This window comes from Vicia villosa, unplaced genomic scaffold (assembly GCF_029867415.1).
Source record: "Vicia villosa cultivar HV-30 ecotype Madison, WI unplaced genomic scaffold, Vvil1.0 ctg.000857F_1_1, whole genome shotgun sequence".
Lineage (NCBI taxonomy): Eukaryota > Viridiplantae > Streptophyta > Magnoliopsida > Fabales > Fabaceae > Vicia > Vicia villosa.
Window position 1 is genome coordinate 125,712 of NW_026705386.1, and position 21,086 is coordinate 146,797.

Sequence of the window (21,086 nt, forward strand, 5' to 3'; positions counted from 1 at the left end):
ACCAACCCATTTTCAATTTAAATGCTGCTTTTTCTTTTTCACCAACAGAATCAAATTGAGTTTGATGTGAGAAACAACAAAACAACTATGATTTCAGTCTTAAATGTTCTGTTAACCTCGCCATCCTCCACTCTTGCCATGTCCCTTTCTCACGGCGGCCTTCTACTTTGCCATCGTGCATCTTCCACACTCCACTCTCTGCCATTATTTTACCAACTATGATTTCATTGATTATGGTAAAAATCCTTCAACACTTTTCTCTATTTTCTTAACTTTTTTAACTTCTTTTGTTTAGATATGGGAAGAGAACAACTACAATAAAATACATTTCCATTATGTAGAGTAGAAAAATAAAATAAATTTATTTAAATTTGATGTCTTGTTATGCATTACCTCTTAATTTTAAATTAAATGTAGACTTACATTATGATATTTTCAAAAAGGAAAATGTTTATTAGTAAGAAAATATAAAAACAAGAAATACAAGAATAAATATTAGTCATCCGTTATCACTACAACCCCTATGACTCCTATTAAAAAGGAAGTTAAATTTAAAATTAATTTAAAATTCACCACTAAAATAGTGACACATATTCATTCTTGCATTTCTTCTTCAAATTGCTTCGTAATAAATAACACTATTCTTTCAAAAATAAAGTAAAGTTCTAGAAACCGTTGGATGATAGTGGTAAAGTTAAAGTACCCCTTTCTATATAATTTTTTTATTTTTCAAATTACTTTCTTGAATCTTGAGATGCTTAGTTCTTTTCAAAGTAATTTAAGCTTCAATATATGTGATAATGTTAATGTAATAGATGGTGTAGGATTTCATAGAAACTAACTACTTATACAATAGTCTTGAATTGAAATAGAATACCACTTTTAAAAATTAAATAAGAATCCACTTTAAAATGTTATGTCATTAACTAAGTTGTCACATATATATTTGTGGCATGCTTCTTTGTTTGTAAGTTGTTTTTATGACACACACTTTATTGTGTTACAGGATTGTCCAAGATTACGGAAGATTTGAAAAAAACAAAAACAAAAAAATAAATAGTCTTCCGTCTGCATAAGTTGTATGTGACACAAATATAATAGTTTATTTAAAAAAATTTATCTCAACCTGTTATTGTTCAACATGGCTATAATAGCTATGAAATTCTTAACTATTTCAGAGCAATATCACTATATATTGTGAAAAATGGGATGGTGGAAAGCACAATTTTGATTTTCTAGATTTTGGTTTGTTGTATTGGAAAAAAGGTTGGGTATTAATTTGTATAGGAGTAGTTTGACTTTTGGTTTATCTTGTATTTTGTATGTGAGGTTGTTTTGGGTATAGTTTACCATCTTATAAGCCTTTTGTATTCTATCACATGATATGGTAGAGTATTTTACCTATCTTTTTTTCATAAAATGTTGATAGAGTTGGTTAATGCTATGTTTTACAAAACACTTTTATTACTGTTAGTACAACATTTTTAATGATCTCAAAAAGCTCATGCGTGTTCACTAATACTTAACCTTATCAATCTAATAAAGAAGGTAACCGTCCCACACAACAAATAAATCAATTGGTGTTGAATGGACTTAATTTTTATTATTTCAAATCTAAATCTTTATAAACCTAGTGATTATATTTTGAAAACCACTGCCAAGAAATTTTTTTTATTGATCTTTTTTTTCAATTTGATCTTAGTTTGATGAAAACGTTGTAGATTGCTTATTCCATTGTTGTTAATTTCTTGAATCGATTAATAATTTATTTTTTTAAGTGTGACAATCATGTGATATTGACAGCAACAACAAAAAAACAAGGTAAGATCAATGAACTTTAGGAGATCGAAAGTAAACAATTTATATCCCTTGATCGATCAAAAGTGAAATCAACAAATTTCCCCAAAAACTAAAACCTGGATTTTAAAGCGCAACACTTCAAAAAGTTGAACATGATGAAGTAATTAAAAATTCATAATTTCAAAGGCTTCTAAAGAAAATATAACATAGAAAATTCCTTTTTTAATACATAAACAATTTCACAAAAGATTGAACACTACAACAGAATAAAAATGTGTACACAAGTAATTATTGAAGTATAAGAGACTCAGATACATTTGAATTAATTGTGTGTTTAAATATATATATATATATATATATATATATATATATATATATATATATATATATATATATATATATATATATATATATATATACCTTTTTTTTAATAATTTAATAATATATATCAAAAGAAACCGATACAAAAAGGGGAACACGTTATTCCCCAAGATTACGAGAACCTAAAGAAAGATATAGACAACCTATTCTTTACAAAATCATTCCGAATCTCCAACGGGATGGAATCAAAAATGACGGTAGATTCAATTTCAAACGCGAAATTCATCAAAAAAAATCAGCTTAGGAGTTACCTTCAATGACAGAGTGTGTGTGTGTGTGTATATATATATATATATATATATATATATATATATATATATATATATATATATATATATATATATATATATATATATATATATATATATATATATATATATATATATATATATATATATATATAGGGAGCATATCAAGTGAGAGCATTTTTTAAATGAGAGATGAGAGAAAGAAATATCAATCATTGGATTCATCAAGAGAGAGAATGTTAATACATTAATGAGGCTATTAGTTTCTCTCTCTTGATAAATCCAATGATTGATATTTCTTCCTCTCATCTCTCATTTAAAAATGCTCTCACTTGATAATACCATCTAAGATAGTGAATGACATTGAAATAAACTATGCGACAAAAGCATACCGAGACTATATATATATATATATATATATATATATATATATATATATATATATATATGTATGTATATATATTATTAATTATATGCTATAGTCGATGTGAGATTTTCTATATACAAATATTCTTAAGACTCCTTCTCAAGCTAATCATATATGTCATATGACACTACGCCGTACAAGGGCTTTCACAGCGCTTTTTTTGGCCTTTAACAGCGCTTTAAAGCGCTGCCAAAGCCAGCGCTGGCGTAGGCTACGAAAGCGCTTTTAAAAGCGCTCTGGTAGACCCCCCCTTTAAGAGCGCTTTCCTGGAAAAAGCGCTCTTGTAGGACCCCCTATAAGAGCGCTTTCCTGGAAAAAGCGCTCTGGTAGACCCCCCTTTAAGAGCGCTTCTTAGTAAAAGCGCTGGCAAAGACCAGTAAAAAAGCAAAAAAAATTAAAAAATTACGCAGCATACAAAAGCGCTTTTGGAAAAGCGCTCTGGTAGGCCCCCCTATGAGAGCGCTTTTTCCAGAAAAAGCGCTCTCATAGGGGGGCCTACCAGAGCGCTTTTCCAAAAGCGCTTTTGTATGCTGCGTAATTTTTTAATTTTTTTTGCTTTTTTACTGGTCTTTGCCAGCGCTTTTACTAAGAAGCGCTCTAGTATGTGGACCTTTAAGAGCGCTTTTTAGAAGCGCTGTAGTTGCTAAATGAGGTATTTTTATGTGCAGCCTATAATTTAATCCTCCCAGTCGACCTGTAATGTTTTCGACCTGTAATATTTTCGACCTGTAATATATTTTCGACTATATTATTTCAGCCATCAGTAAGACAATATATATACTAATATATACCATTATAATATCCAAAATTATATATATACATCATTACAAAATTATATATATACATCATTACAAAATCAACAATATTATAGTTCAAATCTGCATGAAAAATAGCTTAATATAAAATTGACACAATTCCTCTTTGATTTCTTCTAACTTTAGCTTCGAGTACCCAGCAGCACGGAATTCGTCAAGGTACTATAAAACAAAAACATAATATGAATAATATATTTAGGTAAATGTAATAAATTATATGAAATTATCTTAAGTTATAACTTTATACCGTGGGAGGAATCTCTAATTGATTCGCCTGAATGATTTCTTTCATAAACCTCAATACAAAGTATCCGCAGTCTGAACTGTTACGCTGTAGCGGACACTACATAGAAAAACAAATAAGATTCTATATAAGTTGTCTTGTTTTACCAAGTAGCATAAATATTATAAGCAAATTTGTGAAAAGTAATGTACCTGCACTTCGATCCAGGTGATGTTGTTTGATTTAGTCCGGGATACCTGTGCGTCCCGTTGACTACGGAATACTTGTATTGATCTAATTAACAAATATATAAAAGCATATGTTTAGATCAATCCCACAAATAAGTAAATATATAAATATACACGAATATATATTTAGAACGATCCCACTTACAAATCAACGATTTCCTTCATGGCCGGATAATTGGTCCATTCACCCTTTACCGAATTCAGATAATACACGACTTCCCTTATCGGGTTGATAGCAAGCAGCAACCAGTGTGCTCTATAAATTAAAACAATAGGTTATATGAAAATATTGCTATACACTAAAGAAACAGAGATTAGATGAATAAAGAATGAGAAACTAACCCTACTGGTCGGGTATTATACGCCCAAAGATGCAGACATTCTGTATTGCCGGTGGACATGAATCTATCGACTAAGCGCTGTCTAACAGATTCCGGATCCGAAACAATTTCCATTCCGCTGCAATGGGCGGAAGACACGAACCGGAATCTGTTAGACAATGCAGTCCCGCGCAACACTCTGTCATACAACAACCTTAAATAAAAACATAATAAACATTAGATTCTTTTCATTGAAAAGTGTAAATAAATTATATTGTGGGACTAATTAAATAATATATCGGATGAGTGAATATTACCGGATGTATGAATGCATATTACTGACGCCTAGTTGATCTTGGTTAAAAATCTCTTGCAAGTCATCAATTGTAATATGTGACTTGAACTCAATACCGAAGACACTTTCATCCATATCGATTTCCCGTAAAGCACCATCCTTCATATCGGACATATCAACCATTGTTGCGAGTGTCGCCCGGTATCGAGGCACAAAAGCACCGCCTTTTCTTGCCGCTTGCTTCGGAGGACCACTGGGTGGTACACTACGAACCTGCTGCGTCACTTGTTGTGACTCCCGAGCGGATGCCTAAAAATCATATAAGTTAGGTAAAATATAAAATCATGCATATTTTGATTCAGATTATATATTAACACTTTAAATGTACCTCTTTTAGCGATGCAACAGACTCCTCCTCCTGTAAAATCCCTTTACCCTTAATTGCGGGTTTTATAGGAGCAGTCTAAAAATAAAATGTAAAACATAATTAATAAACGGTTTAGAATTGACATTCGAAAACTAAATGATTCATAATCGTTTTCAATTTACCTCATCACTAATGGTAATGAGCTCCGAGGGCCATGCAACAAACGATCCTATTGCATCTCGCAGCAATGTCGTCTCTGAGACCATGTCAGGTACCGGTAGAATCGCATCACGATCTAATACAACATCCACCGATACTTTCAGGTGTCCATCCGGGAGCGGTCTGTGGTGAAGTAAATCTCCCGAAGTGTTGTGCACTTTTCCCTTGCCAACTAGTCGATAATTCGGTTCCGATAAGTATAGTTGGCAAGATGAAATGCCCTAAACCAAAAGTAAATATAAAGTCATTATCATTAATAAAATAGAACAATTTAAAAGGAAAAAAAATTATAATTACCTCGGGAAATTTCCTTTGATAGTTGATACTAGCCTTATCACTAGTTTCTTTCACCGATGAAGTGTTGCACTTTTCTCTCATATACACTTCTTTATCTCTTTGCAATTCAGAGACTTGTGCTTGCAATTCCGCCAACTTTTGCAACACTTCTTCATTTGAAGGATTTCTTCTCCTAGGACTCTTGTAAAAAGAGGTTGGAGTCACACCATGACCCTTACCCCTCACCCGACCGGGATACTCGGGAGCATCTAGTACTCTACTAAGTACGCTCTCCTCACCGGTGGATGCCGATTGCGACAAGGTCTCCTGTAATTCATTTACATTTAAATAATTATTAGTGGAGATAAAAAGTCATTTATATATTAAAAAACATTTGATTTAATTAAAGACACAGTATTATACTTACACATTCAGTATAAACTCTCTGAACATCGGGATCGACAGCGTGATTCTTGCCCACACGAGCTTCCTTCCACAACACATGTACAGGAAGTGAAGCTTCCTCACTTTTACTCTCCTCCAACTATGCATTGACACAAACGATAAAATCGTCAATTAAAACATGCACATGTAGACAATTAATTAAATCGAATTTCTATTTACTTACAATTTTATCCTCTAAGCGTGCATATCCCAAACGCCCTTTTTTGTATGGATACGCGGGTTTGGATGCTCTCTCCCTATTCGTGGCACTCTTTTTCTGAAAAGCTTCATCTCTTTGCTTTACAAACTCAGCCCAATCTGCTTCATCAATGAAGGTCGCATACTTTGTTGGCCGTCCCGGTGCATCTTCAAGAAATTTTCCATCTTTATCCTTAAGATAGGTGTTTGTCAAAAAACTTTTCCACCCTCTATATCTCTTGCCGGCCAAACTAAGTATGTAGCTTTTACGTTCATCTGGTATCTCAAAAGTCCTCTGCAAAAAAACGTACGCATAGTGTGTTAGTATAAATAATTTAAACAATTTATCGTCAAGATAATAACAACAATTAACCATATATGATATATACCTGAAGCTCTTCCCAAATCGCTTGTTTTTTCTCCTCCAATTCTAAATTTTTCGTTTTCGATTTCCAGGTAGCTATGGAGACCGGAATATGCATACGGACAAGTGTACCAATATAACTTGTCAACTTTGCAGAATTAGGACCAATTGGTTGTTTATCAGAATTCCATTCCAATCGGTATACTAATCCTTGGTCTCTATGTCGTATGATACTCCTCATAATAGTGATGCCTCGTGCAACCTCTTTTGCTTCAGTATCAGGTGGAGCATTTGTATCCGAAGCAACTCTTTCTTGTGAGTTTTCTTGTAAGTTTTCAGGTGGGTTTTCAGGTGGAGCATCTCTATCTGAAGCCATTGAACCTGTATCAAACAAACTAAAGCACATTAGTACACTATTAATAAGCTAACAATCTATACAAGTCAAATGGAAGTCAAACCATGCATGTACAAGTAAATCGGAAACGAAATCGGTACAAATCAAAATAAGCGTAAAAAAGAAAGTTATCGGAATTGAACGAAATTTACATGGCTATGGTAAAACGTCGCCACGGACTCAAAAACAAAGTCGGTTTTCCGAAATTCAGACCCTAAGCCCGACTTTTGATTACGGGCAGAAGCAAAACCGATAAAAAAATAGTCCCGAAATGTAAAGATAAGTGCATGAGCAGCTCCGGAATCGTCAAAATAGTATAGTTACATGTAAAGAAGTCAACAAGCGGATACATGGTTCAAAAGTTATGTACAAAACGAGAATATGCACCAAATTGAATAAAACAAATTAGTCGGACTATGTATACTATTACCTTTATCACTAACGTCTCTTTCTTTTCTTGGTAGGTTTGTGTACTACGCGTCTCTTAACAATACGGACGGTTGGATTGATCCAAATACCCTCATTATGATCATTTCTAATACAAGATTCATTCTCATTTTGATCGTTTCTTGTACAAGATTCAATGCCAACACCAATATCACCTTGATCTTCAATTTTTTCATCAACTATTTTGTTAGATAAAAGCACTATAGACCATTTCGTACTTGTCGGATCATTGACATAGAACACTTGTTTAGCTTGAGAGGCTAGAATGAAAGGCTCATCTTTGTACCCTACCCTATTGAGATCCACTTGCAAAAATCCTGACTTATCCATTCGTACGCCACTATTATTTTCAACCCACTTGCAACCAAATACAGGAATCTGAAACTTCGCGTAATCAAACACCAAAATGCGCTCGATAACCCCAAAATATGACAAATTTGCAAATTTCGGATTTAAGTCATTCGCACTTGATATGTGCATAGCTTCAGCTACCAAGGTAACACCACTATTTTGCATAGTACTTTTATCATCCTGTTCTTTGGTATAAAATGTGTATCCATTAATTGCGTATGCGCTATAAGAAAGTACAATTACAGATGGACCATAGGCTAAACATCTCAACCTTTCTGTTACTGAAGCAGGATCTGAACGATACTTTGAATAAATATGATCTCTAAACCACGGTATGAAACTTCGATTGTGCTCTCGTACTATCCAGTTCTCATTTCTATTTGGATTTAAATCTCGGAGAACAACTTTGTGCATTTCAACAAACGGCTCAACCTCAATCTCATTGTGCAGAACATACAAGTGCACTTGATCCCGTTCGACCATTGATACTGTCACAACTTTATTTCCAATTAGCCTTTTTCCTTCTTTTTTTTCGACAATATGAGATTTGGGGAGTCCAATTGATTGAACATTTGACAGATATTCAGTACAAAACTCAACCGCTTCTTCAGCAACGTATCGCTCGGCAATACAACCCTCCGGTCGACTTCTGTTTTTCACGTACCCTTTTAATATTTTCATATAACGTTCAGCAGGGTACATCCATCTCATATAAGCTGGTCCGCACAGTTGTGTCTCTTTCACAAGATGAACGACTAGATGAACCATTATGTCAAAAAACGAGGGAGGAAAATACATTTCAAGATCACATAAAGTAACAACTATCTCATTTTGCAATGTTGGTAAGATCGCGGGATCGACCACCTTACTGCAAATAGACCTGAAGAAGAAACACAGCTTAGTTATTGCGCTTCTTACTTTTTCTGGCAGAATAGAACGTATACCTATTGGTAAAAAATGTTCCATTATAACATGGCAATCATGCGTCTTCAAACTCTTTAACTTGAGGTCTTTCATGGACACAAGTCTTCTAATATCTGAAGAGTAGCCTTCTGGAACTTTTACTTCACTGAGGAACTTACACAATGTTTTCTTCTCCTTTCTAGATAGAGTGTAAACAGCAGGTGGCAGATATGTTCGTCTTCCTTTCGTCACGGGCCCCAATTCAGTTCTCATCCCCATGTTTACCATGTCATTCCTTATGTTAACGCCATCCTTAGACTTTCCTTGTATATTGAGTAGCGTACCTATAACGCTGTCAAATACATTTTTTTCAATATGCATAACATCCAGGAAATGTCTTACGTACAACGACTTCCAATATGGAAGTTCAAAGAAAATTGACTTCTTCTTCCACCCACCCTTGACAATTGAATGTGCAAAAGGCTTGCCAAACTGAGTGCTCACATCTTTCACCTTTTCAAAAATTTGATCACCTGACAAAAAAGGCGGGGCTGTACGATGTTCGGCCTCTCCATTGAATGCTTTTCTCCACCCACGGTAGTGATGATTAGAATTTAAGAATCTACGATGGCCGAGAAAGACATTCTTCTGACAAAGCGCCAATCGTGTCGTATCGGTTTCATCTTCACAAACAGGACACGCCTTTTGACCCTTGTTGCTGTACCCGGATAGATTTCCGTATGCTGGAAAATCATTAATTGTTCCAAACAACATCGCCCTCAAGTTGAAACTTTCTTTCCTATACCCATCGTAAACCTCCACACCTCTCTCCCACAAAAACTTTAAATCTTCGATTAAGGGTGCCAAGTATACGTCTATGTCATTCCCTGGTTGTTTAGGCCCAGAAATTAGCATAGATAACATCATGTACTTACGCTTCATACATAGCCACGGAGGTAAGTTATAAATCATAAGAATCACAGGCCATGTGCTATGCGAGATACTTTGAATACCATGCGGGTTCATTCCATCAGTAGACAATGACAACCGAAGGTTTCTTGCTTCTTTTCCAAATTCAGGATATTCAGTATCAACTTTACTCCATTGTGGTGAGTCTGCCGGATGTCGCAACTTTCCATCAATAATTCTTTCATCTGCATGCCAAGTCAAGTGTCTTGAATCGGTCTCACTACGATACATGCGTCTAAATCTCGGAATTATAGGAAAATACCATAAGACTTTAGCAGGAGACAACTTTTTCTTATATCGAGGGGCACCACATTTAGGACACTCATTCAACGCTGCATACTCGTTTCGAAACAAAACGCAATCGTTTGGACATGCGTGTATCTTATCATAGCTCATTCCAATAGAAGACAACATTTTTTTGGCTTCATACGTTCGATTGGGAAGAACATTATCCTCTGGTAGCATATCTTTCATAAGGGCTAATAACTCTGTGAAACTTTTATCCGACCATCCATTGTCCGCCTTTAAGTTGTACAACTTTAACACCGCAGACAATCTTGTGAATTTTGAACAACCATCATACAACGGTTTCTCTGCATTGCTTACCAACCTCTCAAACATTTTGGGACAATCCGCTAGATCTTCTTCCAGCGCTTCTGCAATCTCTTCGACTCGATCACAATCGTATGTGTCTGTGCAATCGTCGTTTGAAGCATACTTCCTATTACACCTCGACCCAGCATTCCCGGTACTTTTCTCACCATGCATTGTCCAACATGTATAACTTCTATCAATTCCAAACCGTAGTAAATGAGATCCCAACTGATTCCCGTCAACCTTACCCCCGGCATAACAGCAACCCAAGCAAGGACACGGCATTCGAAGCGGGTCTTTGGAGTTCGCAACCGCAAACTCAACAAATTCCCATACCCCTTTCTCGTACTCTTTCGACAATCGGTTTGAATTCATCCATGTCTTATCCATGTCTTAATTAAGCTAAACAACAACGGTCAAACTTCCACTCTTCACAAGTAACCCCTATGGCGAATTCAATTCACAAAGTTAGTAAGTACCTCCTATATTAACTCTCTAAACACATAAAACTAATGTGTTTCTGTCAAAACGCAAAGTATAAACGGAATGAATCCGAAGCAATAAAACGTAACATATATAATCACACAATTTCAGACAAATTCATCATAATACCAGTAATTTGAGAAAGAAATTTACCTCGGATGTTACCGAACTCAAGAAAACGCCAAACGTCGAACTAGGCTGGGAAACGATCAAACTTTCACTATACACAAGTTACCCCTATAGCAAATTCACAAAGTTAGTAACCACCAAGACAAAATCGATTGAACAAAGGAAATCAACAATAGTTTGATGTGTGTACATACTCCTAAATATGTAGTACCAGAGTCAATGATACGAGCTCCAAAGAGATCCAAAGTTATCAATCCAGTCAGACCTATACAAGAAATTCAATTCAATGTATGATTATAATAAGAATGGGTGAATAGCTCATGATGCAGTTAATTAAATACACCACTACTAACACTACTAACACAAGACACACGATGCAGTTAATTAAATACACCACTACTAACACGAAGCTATAAAACTTTTTGCTCAAAAGCAAACCTTATGAATCATCCTTGTCTATATACATTAACTCACTCTTGTTTCATTCTTTACCTTCTCTCTTCCTCATTAATTCAACTCTCATAAGGTATATATTATTACTATTATTATATATTATTTATTATTTAATTTCTCTATGTGCTGTCATTCTCATACTTTACAGTACTTGGCATCCTTGAACAAGCCAATTTATTGTACAATATATATATACCATCACTCTCAATCTCATACACACACAACATATATATCATAGAGTTATTATATATAAATAAAAGTATATAATATATATTTTATCAAATTCCAAAATCTATATAGCTATGTATGTACTAGCTAGGGTTATTGTTGTTGTTATTATATAATTTATATTCAGTTTTATGCCCAAATATATGATGGGCATCGGTTATTATATAATTTATATTCAGTTTTTTTCTGATAAGTCCCTTGTTGACAACTCCAAATTCTCTCTTCGACATCAAGATACTTTTCCAAATGTTAGATTTAGCATGAGGCTCACACTTGGTATCAACACTAAACACAAATCTTTATTTATGTCACAAATGGAGTTATTTAAGCGTACAGTATGTGACACCGGTGGACAATTTTGGCTTATCCGACCAAACAAAGTTTAAGATACTAAGGAAATAATCAGTACTCTCAATTGTACTATAAACACTTCCAAATCTTATGATCCAAAACAAACAAAATATAAATGATTAAACTCAACAAAACATTACTCATACATTTTGCACAACACTTCAAACAAACAAATAAAATAACTTATTCTTTTGTGATCTTAAATAAATTAAAACTTTCATAGACTCATGTATAGCTTTATACTAGAAAATTATATTCTTTTGAATTATTACAGTAACTAACTACACTATTAATCTTATAATGGCTTAAACATTGAGCAATTCTGCACCTCATTTCAACTACAGCACTGGCAATTCTAAAGAAAGTGGAAGTACATGACAAAAGAAGGAAGATAAATATAATAGAAGTTTCATCAAATTCAGAATCACAAGCTGAATACACTTCTCTTTTCCAACAGAACTCAAAACCCTATCAAAGGCCTTAAGAAAAGAGCATTCCATCAAATTCAGAATCACAAGGATACATTGATACATCTAGGGTTTTGTTAAAAGCTATGAGAAGTGTGATACCTGGGTGGCGCAAAGCAAGTTGCTACCAGAGGAGAAGAGACGGAGACGAAACGATGGTGGTGGACGGAGGAGAAGAAGTTCGCGCGATGGTGGTTGACGGAGGACCGACGACGGTGAGGGGTACTGGGGTTTCTGGTTCGCGTGCAGAGAGAAAAAGAAAGAGAGAAAGTGAGAAACAGTAGAAGCGTGTTTTTGGTTTTAATTTTAGTAATAAGGCTACTAAAGCGCTTCTGGAAAGCGCTCTCATAGCCTGGGCTATACCAGCGCTTTTGACAAAAAGCGCTCTCATTAAACACCCCTACCAGAGCGCTTTTGAAAAGCGCTTTCGTTCCCCCCACGTTCCCCCCACCTACCAGAGCGCTTTTGTAAAGCGCTTTCGTACCCCCCCCCCCCCTACCAGAGCGCTTTTGAAAAGCGCTCTCATAACCCCCCCCCCCCCCCCTACCAGAGCGCTTCTTAAAAGCGCTTTCATACCCCCCCACTATTAGAGCGCTTTTTTAGCGTGTTTTTTAATTTTGTCTTTAGCGAAGCCTATGCCAGCGCTTTTCCTAAAAGCGCTTTCGTAGGGGTGCTGCTAAAAGCCAAATTTGGCGTAGTGTGAGTCGATCTTGTTACAAATGTAATCTACTCGAGAACCCCTAAGAGACTTTGTAAACATATCAGTCAATTGATTTTCAGATTTGACGATATCTGTGGTTATTTCTCCTAAAAGTTTTTTGTCTCTTACATAATGAAAGTCTATTTCTATGTGCTTGGTAATTCGTTCATGGAAAAGTAAGTTAGATGCAATTTGGAGTGTCGTTTGATTCTTAAACGTATATGATAGAATATTTCAAAATATATTTGAGAATTATTTTAAAGGAAAAAAAAAAACTTAATGAGAAAAAATATCTCACCAGATACTAAATACTTCTATAGCATCTTCTTCAAGTAAGTTACAGAGATGTTTAATTAATGGGAGTGAAGATGTTTGAGATTCACTAAAACAATAGACATACCAGATGAGAGTAAAAACTATGTAGAAATTGTGAAAAAATAATTAAAATAGAAAATAATGAATTTTTATCACTACAATATTTTTCCTCTTTGACAACAATTGAAAAGCGTTGCCAGAATTTAGAAAAATATTGTTTAAAAGAATAAGGGATGCTTCTCGAGTTTCCTCTGTACTGAGCATTGTCTATTATTTAAGGGACTGTTATTTTATTGTTTTTTGGACACACTTTCATAAAATGGCGCCTAAACTATAGTAAAATGGGACGTCTTTCTGTGGCATCTTAGTTGATGTTTTTAATGTTTTGTTAAAAATTGCAACAAGTGAAAAATGTTCCCAAAAAGTGGCAGATTGAAAACACTTCATGAGGACTATTTTCAAATGTTGTGATATTTGTCAACAATTACCAATGGTTCCCTAAAATTAAAATAGTAAGAACACGGTGAATGTTTCTTTTTATAAGTTACGGGGAATTTTTTTTACAATATTTTTTATAAAATAAATAATTCAAACAAGAATTGCTTCAAACATAGATTGCATATACTACAAAAGTTATGTTAACAAAATTTAGCAAAATGATAAAATACATAGTTTCATGAAGTTTAATGCTTAAGCATTAATTCATACTCAGTTTCAAATATTATAAAATATATTATATATTACATTAAGGTAAAATATATTATATATTACTCCCTCCGTTCCTTTTTAAGTGTCGTTTTAGCAAAAATCTCTTCAACCAAGATAGTGGATTATTAGAGTTACTTTTCCTATTATACCCTTATTTATTTTTCTCTTTCCAAATAAATTCAATCATACACTCTCTTTTTCCAATAAACTAATTGAAAAATTTGAGGTGGAGTTATTGAAAAAATAAGGGTATAAATGATAAATTATAACATTAAATTATAAAACGACACTTAAATAGGAATAAAAAAATTCTTCTAAAACGACACTTAAAAAGGAACGGAGGGAGTATATATTACATTCATCTATGCAATCTTGCATGAAGCATAGCGGAAGGCTACCATAAATTGGGAATCATAGTTACGCTTCAGTGTCATTAGTTCGATTCCTATGTTAATTATTTTAACAATTCAACTGTTTTAGTAGCCTTATAAAAGTTTCAAGCTTGTTTAAAAATTAATAAATAAAATATAGTTTCTTTTAATATTATTTTGTTATAATTTTTTTAGATTTTAAAATATCACATAAATTTATAAAAAAAAAAAGCAATTAAATTTAATGTTATTTTAAATAAAAAATTTATAAAAAAACTATTTTAACTATATCGTTTTAGAAAATTATGTGATTTTTATTATATTAAAATTTTTAATGATAAATATTAAATATTAAAATTATTCTTTTTATTTATCAAAATTCAAAGTTAATATTTTCTTCTGCTGACTTAGTTAACAACAAATGAGCATTTAGCTTTGAGGATGATGATAATTATTTTACCTGCGGCTGTGATTTTCTTGATTAAGGTAAAATCCTTCAACATTTTTCTCCATTTTCTTATCTGCTTCTAATTTTTTATTTTTTATATTCTAATATATAATTTTTTAAGGCTAAAATGGGATAGATATTGGAAGAGAAAAGAAAAATAAAATAAAATTATTGTTGTGTATTAACTCTTGATATTAATAGTAAAACTAGTAGAAGACCCGTGCGTCCGCACGGGTGATTCATATCTTAATATGAATAATGTATTACAAACGCAAAAAGAAGAAGTATAAAAATTCGAATAGAGAATGTTAAAAAAATAAAATGAATCTATATATATATATATATATATATATATATATATATATATATATATATATATATATATATATATATATATATATATATATATATATATATATATATATATATATATATATATATATATAATAGCTATGTAAAAAAAGAACATGGAAATGCAATAGGCATTTGTATCTTAGGTAATTTGATAAAGCTAGATTGTTGGTGATATACAATTGTTATTATTAAATCACTAATAACATATTTAAAAAGAAATATTTTTCAAATCACCAACATGATAAATGTAATGTGTCTAATAAATATAAATATTTATAAGATTTTGTTGTTTAAATAAAAAATGTATTGTGGTGATAGTGTCCCGTGAAAATAGTGAATTTATACTAATTATAAATACTGATAATATTTTGTTGATTAAATTAAAACAGATATTGTGGTGATATTGTCCCGTGAAAACTTCTTAAATAAATAGTTTTCAATTTTAATTTGTATATAATTTATTTAAATACAATTACAAAATATGCAATTATATAATTTAATAACAAATATCACTAATAACTATAAATATTTATAAATATTTACAAATGTTTGGTTATTTAAAATAAATAAATAAATACATAAAGGTATTGTGGTGATAGTGACCCGTGAAAATAGCTGACGATATAAGATGGATGAATAAAATAAAATAGATATTATGGTGATAGTGACCCGTGAGATAAATAAGTTTTTAATTACATAAAATCATGATATAAATTTTTTATTCGATATAAATTTATAATATACAAACATTTTAACCCTTATAAATCTTCATCTCAAATAATTAACCTAATAATTTAATTTTTTTTTTATAAATATATAAATATAGATATTTTAATGATGGCAAAGGAATGCTAAAATATACAAAAATAAATAAATAAATATAATAAGTCATCGTTGTTAATTTTTACTATCATTACTAGTAAGAGACCCGTGCTCCCGCACGGGTAATTTAATTACGATATTGTGTAAATAACTAAAATAATAATTATAAAGAAAAAATAACCATAAAATATTTGTTATTGTGATAAAACATGAATGAGTCTTAATGTCACAATATTTAGATAATACTAAATACAAATGTAAAATTTGAAATGATTTATCTTTTTTAAAATGAACATTTTTTTTAAAATGAACAGTAATCATATAGATTTAATTATATTAAATAATCATACACAAAGAAGAAAAAATATAATTGTGAGATGGAGAAAAAGTTAATATTTAAAATAAAAATGGCTTAATGCAACTTTGGTCCCACTATTTTGTTTTTTTCTTGATGTTAGTGACCCGTGAGATAAATAAATTTTTAATGTTATTAAAATTAAAAAAAATACATTATACTATCATGCAATTGATATGGTATAGAATTATTTAAATACAAATAAATTTGAAATGAATTACTTAATATTAAATAATTATACAAAGAAAAAATTGACCCATAAGATATTAGTAGTATGAAAATTAGGTTATAAGTTAAAATAATGATCCACAAAAAAAATTTAAGGGATATGGATCATCAATATTAGTAGTATGAATTAAATAATTGATGGCTCAACAACAATTAAAAGTAAGGGATATGGGTCACTATAGGTTAAAGAGTAAATAAAATTGAGAAAAATCATTAAAAGTATAGTCATATGTGAACATTCCCAAAAAGACATTAGATAATGATTAATTAAAATAATAATTAAAAATAAAAATTTTGTCTCTTAAATTAAAATAATGATTAATTAAATTAAAATAAATATTGTGTCGATAGTGACCCGTGGGATAAATAAATTATTAACTTTATTTTGATAAACATATGAACGGGGTATGTATACGAAGTGTTGGTGTTTTTTTCAATATATCCTCGAAAACTATGATCATCTTTGTCTGCCATTGACCATAACTTTAGCCACATATATATATATATATATATATATATATATATATATATATATATATATATATATATATATATATATATATATATATATGCTTTTCCATGCATCTAAATGGTAGAACAATTACAATAATAAAATATAATTTTCAATTCAAAAAGAAAGATAATATATTTATTATAATTAATATGTATCATTATAATTAATTGTGTATTAATTGATTTATTTATTGAAGAGATCTTTGTACAATATTCAATATAAATAAAATAAGTTACTTAAAGGAGAAATAAAATTAAAGGAGAAATAAAATATAAAATAATTATATTATCTTTATGATGGCCCATAATTATATATTGGTTTACAATTTGGATTAATATTGTGTGCATTGAATGATATCCTAATAAATTATTAATAGAAAATTTGTTTGGACACTAAAGCACAAGTTGGAAGATGTATACGGTTAATTGTCAAAGGCTAGATATCATTTGTCCAAAACTAAAATTATTTTCTAGCATTAAAATTTTATTAAAAGAAATCATATCAATATGTTAAAAAACTGAAGTTAAATAGAACAATATCTGGTGCATATAAAATCAGAACGGTTAAAAATTTTATAACAATATAGTTAAAAAATAGATATCGGGTGCATATATTGGGAAAAAATTTGTAACAGTATAGTTAACAATATTGATATGGTTCTGATTTAGTAGTGTTAACATATAGTTAACAATATCACACAATATCTGTTAAGCTATTTATGAAAAACAGCTATTGTTTTGATTTAGTAGTGTAAAAACCAGATATCTGATGCATAATATCACAATATAGTGGGACAATATTTGTTACACTACTAAATAAACTTTTACCCACACCAGAACCAGTGTCATGTTAAAAAACTGAAATTCAAAAACAGTCCTACACCACCCAGTTTCTGAACTAACAGCCACATTCACTACTTCTCTAACTGCAACAAATGATTAGCAGCAGACCTACAATTTCAACATTAATTGGTTGTAACAAAAAATGTAAAACATATATAATTTTGAATAGATAAACATATACCCAAATATTCTAAATCTGAAAATGCAGACAAACAGCAAAAAAAATTAGTGGAATGGGACTGTTGGCAACGAATGGACCTCGTTGATATCATACTAAAATTTTCAAGTAAACAACATCTTACATTCACCGCAAAATGTATTTTAGCAATCAAAAAATAAATGGTGCTTTTGATTTCATGATGATGCACCGGCCAATTTCTCGAGTTTTTCCAATGTGACATTTTTTGGCCTTTCAAGTGGCATTCCAAGAGCCCGGTCCCATATCAACTGATATCCAACAAAAGGAAGAGATTTGTTAATTCAAACTGGAAAAAGAGAGTAATGTTGGCAAGGAAAAAATGGGGCATGACAAACCTGAGGGCCAACTCCAATACTCCTTGCTACACCAAAGAGAACGGTATAATAGCTGTCCAGAATATTAACAGATCATCAGATTCACCCTAAAAATAATCACTTATTTTTCAACAACCGAACTTATTAGAATGTATATTGATTTGTAAACATGTTATATATATAGCTATTCTTGCAACACAATTGACCCGTTTCGGTATAGAATTTCGGGTTAGCTTATAACTAATATCTTCACTGGAAGTGTCTCTTCACAATCAAGCTTGTAACTAATATCTCCGTGATATTTCCTGTTACATAAATCAATAGTACTGAGAAAAGAACTCATGAATAAGAAAACACGGTTGAGGTATTCGAAACATCAACCATAAGCAGTCATGAACCATCAGAAACAAAGATGCGAAATTTATCTTCGGGTTGGATTTTATGAATTGATAACTGATGATTCACTACTAAGAATCAACTTGAAAAGATTTCAGGTAGTCTAAACTTTTGTGGCAGAGGCTCCCTATTGAATTCCACTTTCTTCAAATATGCATCACCTATGGATCTTGAAACCTGTAAAAACAAATTATGACAACTACAATAGTTATGACAACTATATGTCCAGTTTCGGTCGTATTTCCATCTATTACCACAGTGGCAGCTTCCATTCAAAACCAGAAAATGTGCAGAACTTGTTTTTTTTCCTTTTTCACTTTATTAACGTTCAACAACTCAATTACAGAAATGAAAAAAACTGATGAAAAACCATTGACACAACAACAGCAACAGGAAAAAGAGAAAACACTTAAAGGTGTATAAGATGTATAAATAAAGATCTTTCAAATTTTCCAAATACTTTTCCAAACAAATTGGGGAAGAAAACAAACAATAAAATCATAATAAAAAAAACACTCACCACGGACAATGAAACAATATATGTCAAATCTATGCAGTCTTGTAGAAAACACACAGATTTGAGTGTTGCTGTGAAATCTTTAACTGAAACATTAGAGATAAAACACAAAACACAGTTAAGAGATGAATCCAGTTTGTGAAGCAGAGAAAAGGAAAATCAAATATTTTGACAAAACCTCTGTAAATAACACCAAAAATGAGAAGAAGCAAACTCAAATTAAATCATAACATCATAGATCTAAGAATACGAAGGAGTGAAAAAATGGAGTGAAAAAACGAAGAAGAAAGATGGGGAAACTATGCTCGTTCTTACCGAATCGGCCGAAGATGGAGAAACGGTGGTCGCCGTCAAATTGATCGAAACCAAATGACAAAGACCGTGAGATTGTGAGATTGGAGTGGTCGAAGACATCGCTAGGTTTGTGGCTGCGCTAGGGTTTGTGGAGAAAACAGAAAAGAGAGAATACCATATGAAGAGAGATAGAGGGAAAACGGGAGCAGAAAGACAAAAGGTAAAAGTTGACGAATGAGTAGACAACACATGGCAAGTCCAAATATTCAATTTGTTAATTACTTCATTAACCTTTTGCAAGGGTAAAGTTTATTTTGGAGAAGGTTAAAATTGAGAATTTGGTCAATTTTATAATAATGAGTAGATAGTAGATAGTAGATTTATTAGTATATCATTATCAATATGGTAGAGTTGCCTTCAAAATTCACCCTTGAAAAACTTTGTTTTAAAAGTTGGATAACCTTCTAGTGAACAAACAACATTAAATGTTCATAAACAAAAGAGAAATGAAACTAAATTAAAAAATGCATAGGAAAATTAAAATATAAATCAAAACTAAGTTAAAAAATTCCAATAGAATTAAATTGGTTGAAATATGATATTGTTTGTCTCAAGATTGGATAAAATCATAACAGCGTATCTTTTAGATAGCCGTGCAAGATTGCATGCTTTTTGCCTCTGTGTAGCTGTAATTTTGAAAAGGCAGTTTATGAAAGTACTTCTTATTAGCTGGAGCATCATAAAAAATTGAAAGCACGCAGGTTTCAAAGCAGGCTAGGACACACTTTATAATTTGCACAAAAATTGAGGAAAGATAAGAAAAGTAAGTGAGTTTTTCAATACCCTACATAATTAAATGCAGCAGAAACAATTGATTAATTGATGTACATACATAGTGATCGGGTAATAGTTAATTGTTTTTTTTAATAAACCAAATGCATTAAATAAAATAGCACAATAAGTGCAGAGTACATATAATAAACCAAGATAAAAAAGCAAAAGATGTTGCATTGCACCAGAGTAGAAACAAATAGAGTAGTATTTGTAGGATTATTGGTAGTATAATAGTAATAAGTGTGAGATTAAGACTGTAAAGCAGAAATGAAAAGTTATCCTTGGTACATACAATGGTGTTTAATGATGATAATCTTAAAAGCAGGTATATTGATTCTTTTTATGAAATGTGATATTTATGGTGATGAAATGCTGCAATGGTACATAGATATCAGTTTGTAAAATCTAGAAAGTTGAAAGTAAATGTTTGGACTTTATACTATATAGACTTTTCGTGGAGATATTTAATTCAGCTGACTGT

At 31.7% G+C, this 21,086-nt stretch overlaps 1 long non-coding RNA gene across 2 annotated transcripts; it reads right to left on the reverse strand.

Moving 5' to 3' along the window:
* Positions 1-17,818: 17,818 nt before the first annotated feature.
* LOC131631672 (uncharacterized) lies at positions 17,819-20,083 on the reverse strand. Of its 2 annotated transcripts, XR_009292779.1 has the most exons (4): positions 19,793-20,083; positions 19,481-19,563; positions 18,586-19,137; positions 17,819-18,498 (listed from the first exon to the last, which is right to left on the reverse strand). It is a non-coding gene; the product is annotated as an uncharacterized LOC131631672 (long non-coding RNA). The 2 variants fall into 2 exon arrangements; XR_009292778.1 differs by having other exon boundaries at positions 19,481-20,082.
* Positions 20,084-21,086: the final 1,003 nt, after the last annotated feature.